Source organism: Taudactylus pleione, unplaced genomic scaffold (assembly GCF_031769625.1).
Source record: "Taudactylus pleione unplaced genomic scaffold, aTauple2 ptg000619l, whole genome shotgun sequence".
NCBI lineage: Eukaryota > Metazoa > Chordata > Amphibia > Anura > Myobatrachidae > Taudactylus > Taudactylus pleione.
The window spans coordinates 969181-982857 of NW_028285021.1; the positions used below are offsets into that span (position 1 = coordinate 969181).

Consider the following 13677-nt stretch of genomic DNA (forward strand, 5'->3'; position numbering starts at 1 on the left):
ATTTCATGTCACAGTCATCAGTGCACTCACTAAGGGGCCTATAGATCAAGGTTTTTTTTACAGAAAATTATGCAGAAACTACAGTTTCTGCATAATTTTATTTATTGTAGTATGGGGATCTGGCCAAAACACAGACAGTCGGGATGCCGGCAGTGAGAATGCCAACACCTGTCAGAATACAGGCCTGGCATCCAGACGGTAAATACTGGGATTAGGCACTAAGGGGAAAGGGTTAGGTTTATTGGGAAGGAAGGTTAGGTTTAGGCACCGGGGAGGGAGGGTTAAGATACTGACCGACAAGTGTCGGTATCCTAACCTTGTTGGGAACAGTCCATATCATCATCATCAATGGGGACTACGATCTGACCCCTATATACCAAACTCCAAAAACAAAGCATTTCAGAGTTTGGCCCTGGTAGTTTACAGCATCTTCAGATGGTGTAAACAGCTTTAAGCCTATGGAGGCTCCAGAAGCTGATACTGCGTGCAACCGCTGTCCCCGTGAGTTCCCCTTTGTACATAGCGGGAATCTTTTCATTAAAAATCAAAAGATCCCCTGCAATATGGATACATAATAATCGTGGCAGTTCCACAATTAGGAGTACATAGACTCCTTTAAATCACACAATTGATGCACCACACACAAACAAGCATGTAATAAAAAAATAACAGGCTAAAGTTACAATCTCAGTGCACAAATTAGACCACATTTGAATATAAGAAAGGGTTTGGACATTTTCATAGAGGGAGCATTTTTGGATTCCTTCATTTCTGAGATGACTATTGTAGCAAAGGCGCTAGCAGGAATACACAGGTTTTATATTAGGAGTATCATTAAGAATATGCCAATAGATGCAAAAGTTCCAGGAAGTAGAGATGACTGGCAATACATTTCTAAACGACCTACACTAAATTTGAGAAAATGGAGGCTAATGCTGGGTACACACTAGATGGTATATCACCCACACAGTCGATGAACAATACATTATCTTGGCCATCTGCAAGCGTGTACACCCAATACAGTTTTGAACAATGTATTTTACAGATTTATCGCATCAGGTGTGCTCAGTGACAAATTATATATTGTACAGATACGGCTACATATTGGTGCCTGTACGGACCACCAAATGGCCGCACAATATGTTGGGCGCAGAGACCTGCATCATCAAAAGGGAGTGTATATTTAAATGGGTTCTTCTTAACAGACATATTGTGCGGCGGATTGGCAAGACATTGTTGGTGTACATCAGTTACTGAATCATTAGATCAGTCGTCACTCCTCACATCTTTCAAGTGTGTACCCCACATAAGTGTCTGCAGCATCATTCAGTGGATAAAAAACAATTTTCGATTAAATATATTTGTTCTACTAGGATCCCAACAATTATACACACACATCTGTAGATCATTCACAGCTCTTTTATACAAAACCTGATCATAAACGGTCACTTAAACTCTGCTCATAATAACATTAAATGCTTGGAGACCATATGATAAGTATTAGGCTCAAATAAGTATTGATGGGCACTAGGCTACTGGGTTTACACAGCATGGAGCAGCAGTATGTGTTGACCTTTGTGTAGGAGGCAGGAGTTTAGCAACATATACAAAAAAAACCTTCAGTAGTAGCAGGACACAGACTATGATGTCCCTGAGTGAAGCTGCAGAATGCCGGACAATCCTATTCAGTGATCACGTTCAACGCATTTGCGCTTGTAGTTTACCATTCCTTTTGCAGAGGACTTCAGTATGAGTGAGCTGCAATTAGTCTGCCTCCGTAAATGTAAAGTAATAAATAATGTGCAAAGAGCACAAAAACTTGATCAGGTCCTACACTATGTGGGCGATTCAATTAAGCACAAGTTGAATAGAGCCGGGAAGTTGGTCCCGGAGCTATTCAATTCACTGCACTGTTTAGTCCGACTATTACAACTCAAGTCAGAGAATGCCAGTTCGATACTTAACCAAGTTTAGTCGAGAGCGCCTGCATTATCCGACTGAAATCCTGGCCGCGAGGCTGTTAGCGCCACGCTAAGCAGGCAAACAGCCTTGTGGCCGGCACTATAGTTGGAAATCTGCTCGCACCCTCGGGAGGGTGCGAGAAAAATCCTTTACGCGGCCTAACAGCGAGCTCAATTGAACAGCTCCAGGAACTCCTTCCTGGCACTATCAACAGCGTGCTTAATTAAATCACGCTCAAAGAATCTCCGACAACTGAACCTTAAATTTAAATTATATTTAAATGTGTTTTTTTCATTTTACAATTTACACAGATTTACAGATTTTACACAGATGGGAGAGATGGTGTGCAGGAAACATTTAAGTGAAGGGATGAGAGCAGCCAGTTTTGCTAGTTAAGAGAAAGCGGTCAGATCAGGAAGAGTGACAGGAACACATCTGTGGTAAGATCAGGAGTGTCAGGTATACAGAATAAAGGCTTAGCCCATTGGACACCCCTTTCTTGAAATCCTGTGTATTATAAAGTGTACTGCTATCACACCAATATCACGTGTATATACTATATCAATGTATAAGTGTTTTTAAAAGGTCACCGGGTATGGGTATACTATTGTAATGCTCCTATGTTTTGTAGCATCCCAATGGGTAGACATGCTGGAGCTAGGTAGTATATGGTAACCACATGGTGAGGACAGAGGGAGGTCCCACTGACGGCCAAGATACTAGGAGGATTTAAAATTGCATACTTGCAATGCAGAGCTGGTGTAGGATGTAACCAGTGCAACAGCAACTGCTCCGGTTGGACTGGAGACAGGGAAACAAGATATGGCCAGAAGTGGCTGAAGAAATCTCCACACACTTGGCTGCTTTACGTATTGGTCTTCGTGCTTTTAAATTAATAAAGGACTAAAACAGCATGACCAAGTACCTGGAACCGCACATCGTATGGACAGAGGCACTGGGAACATTTAGGGGTGTGTCATTTACAGTGCAGGGAGATAACAAGAGATATGGTAAGAACTTACCTTTGTTATCTCTGTTTCTACGAAGTCCATAGGGTCCACAGGGTTGACCTTGGGGTATAGGTTGGGAACCAAATCCGGGCACCACGCAGTTAAAGCTTTTAGCTCCCAGGATGCACTGGGTCCACTCTCCCTATAACCCCACCCCCAAGCCAGAGGCACCTCAGTTTGTAAGTAGCCAAAGGCCGGAGGAGGAGAGAAAAAGAGAGAGAAAACTGGAACACTCAATAACCATACTCACCGAAATGGGAGACGGAAAACCGGTGACCAGCCACACAGCCCATATGAAGCCAGGTGCGTCAGGGCGGGCGCCCTGTGGACCCTATGGACTTCGTAGAAACAGAGATAACAAAGGTAAGTTCTTACCATATCTCTTGTTTTCTACTTCAGGGTCCATAGGGGGTCCACAGGGTTGACCTTGGGGATGTCCCAAAGCAGTTCAACCAAGGGTGGGGACGCTCCTGTGCTGAGAGGAGAATCCGTCGCCAAAAAGGAAGCATCCTGAGAGGCAAAGGAAACCAATGCCTAGAACCTTAAAAAGGTGTGGACAGAAGACCACGTGGCCACCTAGTAAGGTAAAACAGCCGAGGCGCCACAGCGAGCCGCACACATGGCCCGAGAAAAAACAAGCATCAACAACAGGAAGGCCTACCCATGGGTAGGCCCCTGAGGAAGACCTACGAGGCCATCCAGCCAACATTTGGTTATAGGCCGGCCATCCTTTCCTGTGAAAACCAGAAATCTCAGACCACCAATAAGGAGTCCGATTTCCGTAAGGAACCTGAACGGATCACAAAAATCCAAAGAGGCCAGACCACAGTCAATGAGGCCACACCAGCCGAGAGGACTGGGGACAGAATGGCCGTACCATAAGTTCCAGAACAATATGGAACCTGAAAACCACTAAGAAGCAACACAGGGCGAGAGCAACTCCCACCCTGACATGATGCCCTCCAGAAGAGGGAGCCACATGAGAACGCTCCCAATTCAGACACTCTCCTGGTTGATATAAACACCCTGAGAGAAAGAGAGAGCCTAAGCAATAGACCATGTAATGGCTATCACAACCAGCGGTTCCATTGACTGTCCCCGGAGGTAACGAAGAACCACTACTTACTCCCCAGGAGTCCCTAGGGAGGACAAATGGAGGCATAATCAAGAAAACACTCCAAAGGATGAACTGGATACCAGAGTGGAGCAATTCCATATCTTAACCATACTGACAGTGTAGAGATCCGCACTGTCAGGAAGACCAGGCCAAGTGTGAAACCCAAGCCAGCCGGAAGGAATGCCAGAATATCTGGAAATCCTGGACACCGGAGGATTGTATCGACAGGTACAATACCATAAGATTTATGGCTGCCACAGTTTGTGGTAGGTCCCAGCAAAAGCTGATCCATGTGCTCTAATCATTCCAACGATGACAAAGCCAGGGAAGCCGTAAGACCACTGTAAGGACACAGTCAAAGACAAACGACCCAGGTCCAAGGCAAAACCAAAGACCCTGAGACAACAGGTCCGGGCAGTGAAGCATCAGGGATGGAGTATCGATGTAGAGACTCCGAAGATCCAAGTACCCCTGACATCTGGGGCAATCAGGAGCCACCAGCAGGAAAGCATCTCCGTCTCGATTGAAAACACTTCCAAAGACCTTGAGGAAGAAGGGAGACCGGAGAACACAGGTACACAAAGTGGAAGGACCACTTCACCGACAAAGAGTCGCTGAAGGTTGCTTCAGAATCCCCAAAGCTGAACTGTAACACCATAGTGTGATAAAGTCAGAAGGCCATGAGGGTCACCTCAGGGGGGCCCCCCCTGCTCACCAGGAGATGAAACCTCTCTTGGGGAAGAGACTAGTCCCCGGGATGCACGTCGTGACGGCTGAGGACTCCCGCTTCCCAATGGAGAGCTCCTGAAATGAACGCTGCCGAGATGGTCGGGAGGAGACCCTCGGACTATGTCCGAATATGTGACATACCTGTCATTGCCACCCAACGAACAGTGTTGCTAAAAAGGAAGCCACTGTCCTGACCCTGTCGGACTGAACCTTTTCAGGTTCACCGGGAAACAAGAGTTATGCCAGAGTAAGTTAATTGACAGGGTGGAATCGACAGACGTCCAACTGCACTGAAAAGGATTCGATCCAGACACTGTCCATAGCAAAGAAAACCCTGGACGAGATGGCCATAGCCACCCGGACAGGGACCGACTTGCCTCCGGAGAGAGCATCATCGTTTGAACAGTTATCCGACAGAAAAAACTCATTCCATCTGGAGATGAGCCAATTATGGAAAGGCCTGGAATGGAACTGAGCCCATTCCACCATGCATCCCAGAGTGTAAAGACATCTGTCGACTGCGCAGACAACCATGTACTCCTAATGGAAGAGAGGAGATTCCGTCTTACGCCAGAAGAATTCTCAGATTCTGAGAATCCAGCAGGGATCCTAGATGAAGAATACCCAGAGAGGGATGCAGGGAGGACTTTTTCCCCGTTGATTAAACGTCTGCACCCTGAAGAAGCCACAGTCATCCTGACCTGGCCGTAAAGTACCCCGGTGATCCCGCTAAGAGCAGGAGGCCGTCCAGGTACAGGAGCATTGGGATATACTGAACAGAAGAACTGTCAGAAAATCCAAAACGCTGGTAAACCCCTGTGGGGCTGAGGACAGTCCCAACAGGCAGAGCCCGAAAAATTGTAAGTGTTGCTGTGATACAGCAAACCTCAGCCCATGCTGAGGAAAGGTCTCTGTAAGTACCCGTAGGCACGCGTCCTGTATATCCAGTGATACCATAAAGTCCCCAGGTTCCAAACATCGTATGATGGAGCATAGGGATTTCCTCCTGAGCCCAGGTAGCTTTAGGAACTGGTTCAGGGAATTGAGACAGAGAATAGGCCAAAGAGGACCATTCAGCCACCGCACCAGAAAGAAAGCAGAACAACCAGTCCCTCACTGAGATAGTGGGGATGGCCTAATTAGCTCCGCTTACCGCAACAACTGCATAGCTTTCTGGATCTGTAAGGCCCTTGTAAAGAGGGCGTACCCTCCTACCCACGTAGCCGCGGCAACTTGACACTAATACCGGGCGAACTGAGAAAATCGGTATCTCCCAGTTGTAGGCCTGTCCCGTCAGGCTGAAGAGATATCCGTAGGTTCAGAAGCAGGATCGGCTGGCAGTCCAGGCCTGCTCGGTACTGGATATGTCGGCCCTTGTAGATGCCGACAGTCTACGAAGAAACAGACCTTTAGGCTGACCCAGAGGACAAAAAAGACTTAACAGACTTAGTCTGAGGCCTTGTAGTGGGCATAGCTGAAAGCGGTAAACTTGTCGTTAGTAATACTGCCAATGTTACTACAATCTTGTCAAGGTCAGGACCAAACAATATCAACCCTAAAGATGGTATCTGCACCTCTGCATTCCCAGAGCGCAGCCATAGGGTATTACGGAGGATACAGTCGCAGCCGGAACTCTGAAAGTTAGGAGACTGGTATCCAATATAGGCATTTCCACCTATGACAACAGCATATATTACGTGAGCGACCAAATACATTTGAACCCCCGACGTGTTGGAGGGGAAAAAACGTTACAAATGCATCAACCCAATATGCAATAGTATTAACCAACCATGCTATAGCCATGGTAGGATGGATAACAACTCCTGAAAGCAAGTATACTGATTTCAGGCAGAGTTACCACCTACGGATCCGAAGAATCCGACCACGCAGGAATGGGAGGCGTAGTAACGTCTGTAATCAGACGAGTAACACGCCCATCCCCCCCAGGAGGGGCTCGTGATGACCCTCAGGGAATTTGGGACAGGAGGCCAAACACTGTTGTAACACCTCCTATCTGGCAACAGCCAGAGTCCCGCTATGCGATCCACCCGCTAGTCAGCAACAGGGAACCCGAAGGCACGCAATACTGAGGGTGTATGATACAGGTGCAGGTCAACATTCACTCTAACCAGAATGGACCTGCTACCAGCCCTAAAGCAGGGATAATAATACCTGAAATAGGCTTCCCCCCGTGTAAGAGGGAAAGAGCCCCGAACAGTACCCAGTTCACGGCAGAGCCAACTGGGAAGTAACCACAGGGCGTCAACCACGCCAATTAGCGTTTCGTAGAAAACGACATCCACCCAGGGTGGCTGTTGTGGTAATCCCTGCAAGGGGAATGACAGACTATTGTGGCACCAGGGGGAATTCATATACTGCGAAAAACCCCTGCAGGGAGCGGTAGTCTGTGTCACAGGGGAAGAGAGCAAGAAGCTGCGAGATACCCTGAGATGAAAAGGGCAGTATGGTGAAGTAACCCCAAGTGAGGTACAACAATGGGGCCCGCCCGGCGATCCGCAATTGAGAGGATCCCGAGAAAACAAACCGCCCAAGGGGGTCGTGAAAGAGGCCGGCACCAGATGACGCCACATACAGAACCCTTTATGAGTCAAATCCTCCGCACTAACACCTGCAGCACATGACTTGCAGGATAGTAAAAATGGGTGCAGTATAACGCTCTATCTCCTGGTCAGACATATCTGACCAATCTTGGCGGAAATATTAAGCAGCGCTATACTGGTCCTGACTGATGCCAAAAATTAGCTGCAGGGACCCATTTTCAGCGTATGCAACACACAGTTCCATCTAAAATATGGCAACGTGCAGCACGCAACAGTATGTGACAAACCACACAAATATTAACAAGTATATAAATGTGAGGTCTCAGAACCACCCTAAGTACAGCTGTATTAGGGCAGATAAAGAAAAGGGATAGATATACACTGACAGGTGAGAGAATAAAGTACAGTCAGCACTAGCATAAGTCACATACAATGCAGATATATACATATATACATAAACATGTCATATAATATACTGCACTATTACACTGCATTCAACTGCCCAGATTCAGTGTCTGGGAAGGCTACAGTGCTGTGTACACTGACCTGATGGTGAGGTACGCAGGGGGACTGGACTCACTGCCATCCTGAGAGATTTCTGCTGCACCACAGAGATAAAATGGCCGCTGGAGACCTCAGAGGAAGCGTGGCCCGCGGAGGAAGCAGCTCAGCGACGCCAGACTATGGATACTGAAAGGCGCGCTGAGCTGAGGGGAGGAGCCGCTGTAACAGGGAAGGCTGCCTCCCCTGGCCGGCTATTAACCCCCGGGACGCCGGCTCCCTGCACCGATCGTTAAGTCCCTGGTGGTCTAGTGGACACACGGGGTATGGGGGGCCCGCCGCCACTGCCGGCGCCTCCGGTCTGTCCCCTGAGACCGGAGGCACAGGACTGCATTTGAAATGCGCGGATCACCGCAAGCGGTGATCCGCGACCTTACCTGCTCCCCGTGGATCCGGCAGCAGTCCTGGGCGCCCACAGAGTCCGGCTAGTACAGACTCTGGGGTCCCGCTGAGATCCCCAGATCTGTACTGGCGTCTCAGCGCCAGCGGGGTGACGGAGCGGCAGCTTAGACGTCCTATGGACAGTCCGACGCTGCCGCTCTGAAGAGTCCAAAGTCCATGGAAAAAACTTTGTCCCTAAAAAAATAAAATAAGCTTAGGGGCTGCTAATCAGCTCCCCCTGCGCTAACGGTGACCCGACTCCGGCCGGGCACCAACTTAAACTGAGGTGCCTCTGGCTTGGGGGTGGGGTTATAGGGAGAGTGGACCCAGTGCATCCTGGGAGCTAAAAGCTTTAACTGCGTGGTGCCCGGATTTGGTTCCCAACCTATACCCCAAGGTCAACCCTGTGGACCCCCTATGGACCCTGAAGTAGAAACTGCTATTGTTGCCTTTAGAATATTGTTTTGATATTAGTTTCTGTACAGAAACTTTCCCCCACTATTTACCAACAGTGATATTTTTTTTTAACTATAAGACCAAGTGCAACACACAAGTTTGATCTAAAGACACAGCAAAGGAAAAGCAAACCCTGTATGCTCAATCTCCTGCCCACAAGCCCCTAGCATGCACTCTTCAGCTCCAGACCATTTCACAAGCACATGAGTAAATGATTATTCAGGTACCAGGAATAAAGCGGATGGTAAGCACTATATGAATGTTATTTTTGGACCCAATTTACCAATAGCTTCAATTACAGGTATACACCACACATCTGACTAGAAATAACCTCTTTAATCTTCAGTAGGTTTACCCAAATGAAGCAGCACCAGCACTTAAAGTGCAGAAACCTGCAATCTGAGACTTCAGCGGCGGGCACATCCAAAAGGAGGGGAAGGTGGAGAGAAAACAAACCCTGAAATGAATCACACAACACACTGACAAGGCTGGATAGCCAAACCTTACACAGAATGTAAGAAAAGGGCTTCAGTGCATACACTACAGCATGGTCAGAGTAGCTGTTTCCACCCACACTAGTGCTGCAAACACAAGCAGACATTATATTTTTAGAATATAGTATGTGGTCTGCCTGAAAAACATTTTATTTTGTATTTCATATTTGTTGCAAATTAAATTCCCAAATTGCTTTTAAATTACAATGCCTGAATATTAATATAAATCGTTATCAATTCAAATCACTATCCTAGCACTCATCCACCTTATATAATTAAGATTAACTTGGATTTTTATTTATTAGTTACATAGTGGGATCTAACACTACTTTCATAGGCAGTATTTAATGTAATCATAGTTTTAACCTTCCTTCCTCTAAAGCAGTGTTTCTCAAATACAGATCCCACAGAACCCCAACAGCCCATGTTTTCAAGGTCTCCTCAAGAATCAAATACATTTAGAAGTGCTGGCAGATGATTTAAAATGTTATGCCATAATTAACATTTGCTCCAGCTAGATGATATGAAAAACACTGCTGTACACTGTATAGCCTAGAGCAGGGGTAGTCAACCCTGGTTCTTGAGAGCTACCAACAGTGCATGTTATCCATGTCTCTTCACAGAATCACCAGTGAAATAATTATCTCCACCTGTGGATCTTTTCAAATGTGTCGGAGTAATAAATACACCTGTGCACCAGCTAGGTGGTCTGGAAAACATGAACTGTTAGCAGTTCTTGAGGACAGAGGTTGGCTACCCCTGGCCTAGAGAAAAAGCAGCAAGAAGAGCTATGACCTCAAGCAGAAATCTCCATTATGTTAGCAGGCAAATGCTGGATTTCTAAAGCTGAGTACACACTTAACGATATTTTGAAATATTTGCCAGATATCTGACGGATCGGAACGACAAATTGTTTAAATAGTCTAGTGCAGAGGTTCCCCAACGCGGTCCTCAAGGCACCCCAACAGTCAAGGTTTTAGAGATACCCATGGTTGAGCGCAGGTGGCTTACTTAGTAACGCAGTCAAATTGAATTATCCATGGTTGAGTGCAGGTGGTTATCTCTAAAACCTTGACTGTTGGGTAGCCTTCAGGACAGTGATTGGGATCCTCTGGTCTACCCACTAAGTCGGCCGTTGCACGCTCCTGCGGAGTCGTCAGCCGCATCACAAGGTCGTCTCTACATGCAGCTCGATCGGACGATGAGACAAATGACTCCATGTAACGGGATGCGGCAGGGTCCGTCATAGCGGGCGGTCAGGCACCGGCTGCCCAATATCTCGTCCATTCAGCAGGGAGGGAGTGATGGGTGTATTGGGCCATCAGTCAGATCATTGGGTACACATGGTTTAATCTGTGCCAAACTTAAACCTTACCATAAACGAGGGAAGACTGTTCTGCGCCCACAGCAATGTCTAAAACAGATTCAGTAATGTCTTTTTTCGTTTAAGAATCATGCCTTCCATAGACATGCCATTAAAGAGGAACAGTCTTTCAACGGAGACAGTGACAGAATGTGGGATGTGTCAATGTTAACTGATGAGAGCAACTAGAAACAAGTACATGACATCCTAACCCCTTTTGAGAGTTTCTGCAAGAGCCAAGAAATCTGTGAAACCAGGAATAGGAAAAACAAAAAAATAAACTTGAATGGCCATTGTACTGCTAACTCAAAGACATAACCCTGTGTAAAATAGGCATAGATAGATTGATGTAGGGACTAAAGTACAAGCTTTCTATCTATATCCACCACTGCACAAAGTCCTGAAATACTCCCAAGGAAGAGGTACTCTGGAGCTGGGATAAATATGTTAGTGGGTCAGAAGCCCCAATCACAAGTTAACTTCCTTTTCAGTAGGAGAACATCAAAATAATTGGGGCTGGAACTAAGCCTAGGGAAGGAGATCTGTCAGTATAAGAGGCTTCTCCCTCCATTCCAGGATTAAGAACGACCACATAAAAGAATTGAGCAGAATTCCCACCATCAAATGGGAGAGATTTGCATACTTCAGGGAGTGCACGTGTAATTGCATAGATTGCACTACTCCAGGATCACCACCACAGACACCGCTGCTTTTTGTGCCAGATAGTGGTGACTGTTCGGAGACCTTAGAGCCTGGAGCAGATGAAGCTTGTCCCTTGGGAACAAACACAAACCTTGCATAAAAGCAGAAGTGCGCAACGATTTGGGCCCCATTTATAATAATGGTCAGTCATACGACTCCAAGAGCTGTATAATAAACCAGATATTCTGAAATGGCAAGCTCCCTGGATAGGGCTTTTAGTATATAACCCAGACATGGAGTAGGCAGGACAATGCAGGAAAGCCACCACAGAGTATGTGACCTTGTTGAAGACCCGCCTAGCTTGGAACAAAAGTGCTCACCTAAAACTGAACAGCCTGAAAGGCAAAGCCTAGGCAGGGCTGGTGGTCCGCTAATATGGGGATATAAAGTAAGCATCTTATGTCCAGGAAGAACTCCCCCCTACCCACATTGTCTAAAATACTGATCGCAACTCTTCCCCTTGAAATTATACCTTTGAAGGAACTGTTGAGTCACAGAACACTATGCCTGATTCAGAGGCACTCGCAAAAAGTGAGCGCTCGCTCTGAATCAGGCGTTTTTTTGAGCCGGCCTCCTGGCTGCTCGCCAAGCTGTGGGTGACCACCCACAGCTTTTGCGAGCGGCCAGGTGATGGTCGCGACCAATGGCCTTGCAACGAGACCCTTGCGGTAGGGTCTCGTTCCCGCAAGCCCCAGTGAGCTTCCTGCTCTAATAGAGCAGGAAGCTCACTACTGACATCACGAGTGATGTCAGTAGGGCCGCCTACAAACGGCAGGTGTTCCATCAGGAACGCCTCAGTTTGTCCAGCCACCCCCCCTCCCTACCTACAAAACAGGGCGAGTTGTCGATAAACATCAACAGCCGCCTCGTTCGTAGCGAGCCCCGGAGCGAGAGGCTCTCACTCGCTGCGGGGCTCACGCACGCGCATTGCCCCAACATCGACCCGCTTGCGAGCGCATATCGCTTGCGAGCAGGTCTGAATCAGGCCCACAGTCCGGAAAGGAGCATAAGTCATATGCTGTGTACACACAATACGATTAAACAGGACTATTATGAACTATAACTATATCGTTACTATCGTCCTGTTTCTGGCTCCCTCAAACGACGGCTGATGCGCGGGCACGAATGGTCGATAAGGATATCGACCGTCGCCCGTGCATGCAGGCCAATATGGTCGATATCGATCATGTTAGCCTGTTTACTACAGGGACCCGCGATTATAGTAGTTGGGGGGTTGCTGCATATGCTAGATGTTCGATCCAGCACATGCAGAACGATAAGACAACGATCGTCTGACCGTTAAGACGCTCCGTGTGTACGTAGCTTTAGACAAAGAAAAAAATTGAAAAAGAAACACACACGCACACACACATACATATATATATATACATATACACATACATACACACTGCTATACTGGTCACGTGTCAGGAAAGAGGCCTCAAAATTAGATTGCCTTATTAATAATGAAAGTCTTGTGCCCAGCTTCTGTGTTGGGGACACTGGAAATAAGGAGGAGTCCAGTAGCCTATGTGCTAGATATAGATAGCTTTTGCTAGGCTGTTTTAGCAGGGCACGACACCCAGCTCAATTTCAAAAGTAGCAGAATGCACCCTCCTGCCCTTTTGGCGGCACCCCACTAAAACATGCAGGGTGCGGTCCCCAACCACGAGCCGCAAGGGCCAGTAGGTGGTAAAACATGCTGTGCAGTGATCACAGCCAGTAAATAGATGCCATGCGCATGGCATTATTCACAGAGAGGGGAGCAGCTTGGATGCAGCCCAGCATGTCCCCAAGAGTGATGAAAAGGGTGCCTGTTTTAAAGACATGCCTCCTTTTCTCAAGGCCACACCTCTTGTTTGGGGGCGCACTAGAGTGCCCTTTCTATGGTCCGAAGAATGAACAGATTTAACCCACTGTCTGTTGCCTGACAGCTGAAAGTGAAGTTTGAAAGTGTTTACAGGGTCTCATGTCCACTGCTCCCAAAGCGTTGCGCATAAAGTTTTAAACATTTTGTTTTAATGCGTACAAAATAGGTGTCCAAAATAAAGGAAAATAGTTTTAAAAAAATATTTTTATTAAAACTAGATTAATGCTATATTAAAAATCAAGTCACTGGAGGACTTGAGATATATATATAAAAAAAAAAAAAAAAAAACAAACACACAAGTGGGTCATTACTTCATGCTGTTCTTTTGATTTTAACCATTATATTTTTTATTTAAAAAAAAAAAAAAAAAGTTAATTTAACCTTTTGGAGAATATTGTAAGCCGGGACTAAAATTTATGTTTAATCACCTACACTTTAAATGAAGAGTTTATTCACCTCTGCAGTGTGACT

The 13677-nt window shown here is 46.7% G+C and overlaps 1 protein-coding gene across 6 annotated transcripts in view; it reads right to left on the bottom strand.

The window, feature by feature from the left end:
* PPP6R3 (protein phosphatase 6 regulatory subunit 3) overlaps positions 1–13677 on the bottom strand; it is a 143720-nt gene that overhangs the window by 61290 nt on the left and 68753 nt on the right. The gene's annotated exons all lie outside the window — the stretch shown is intronic.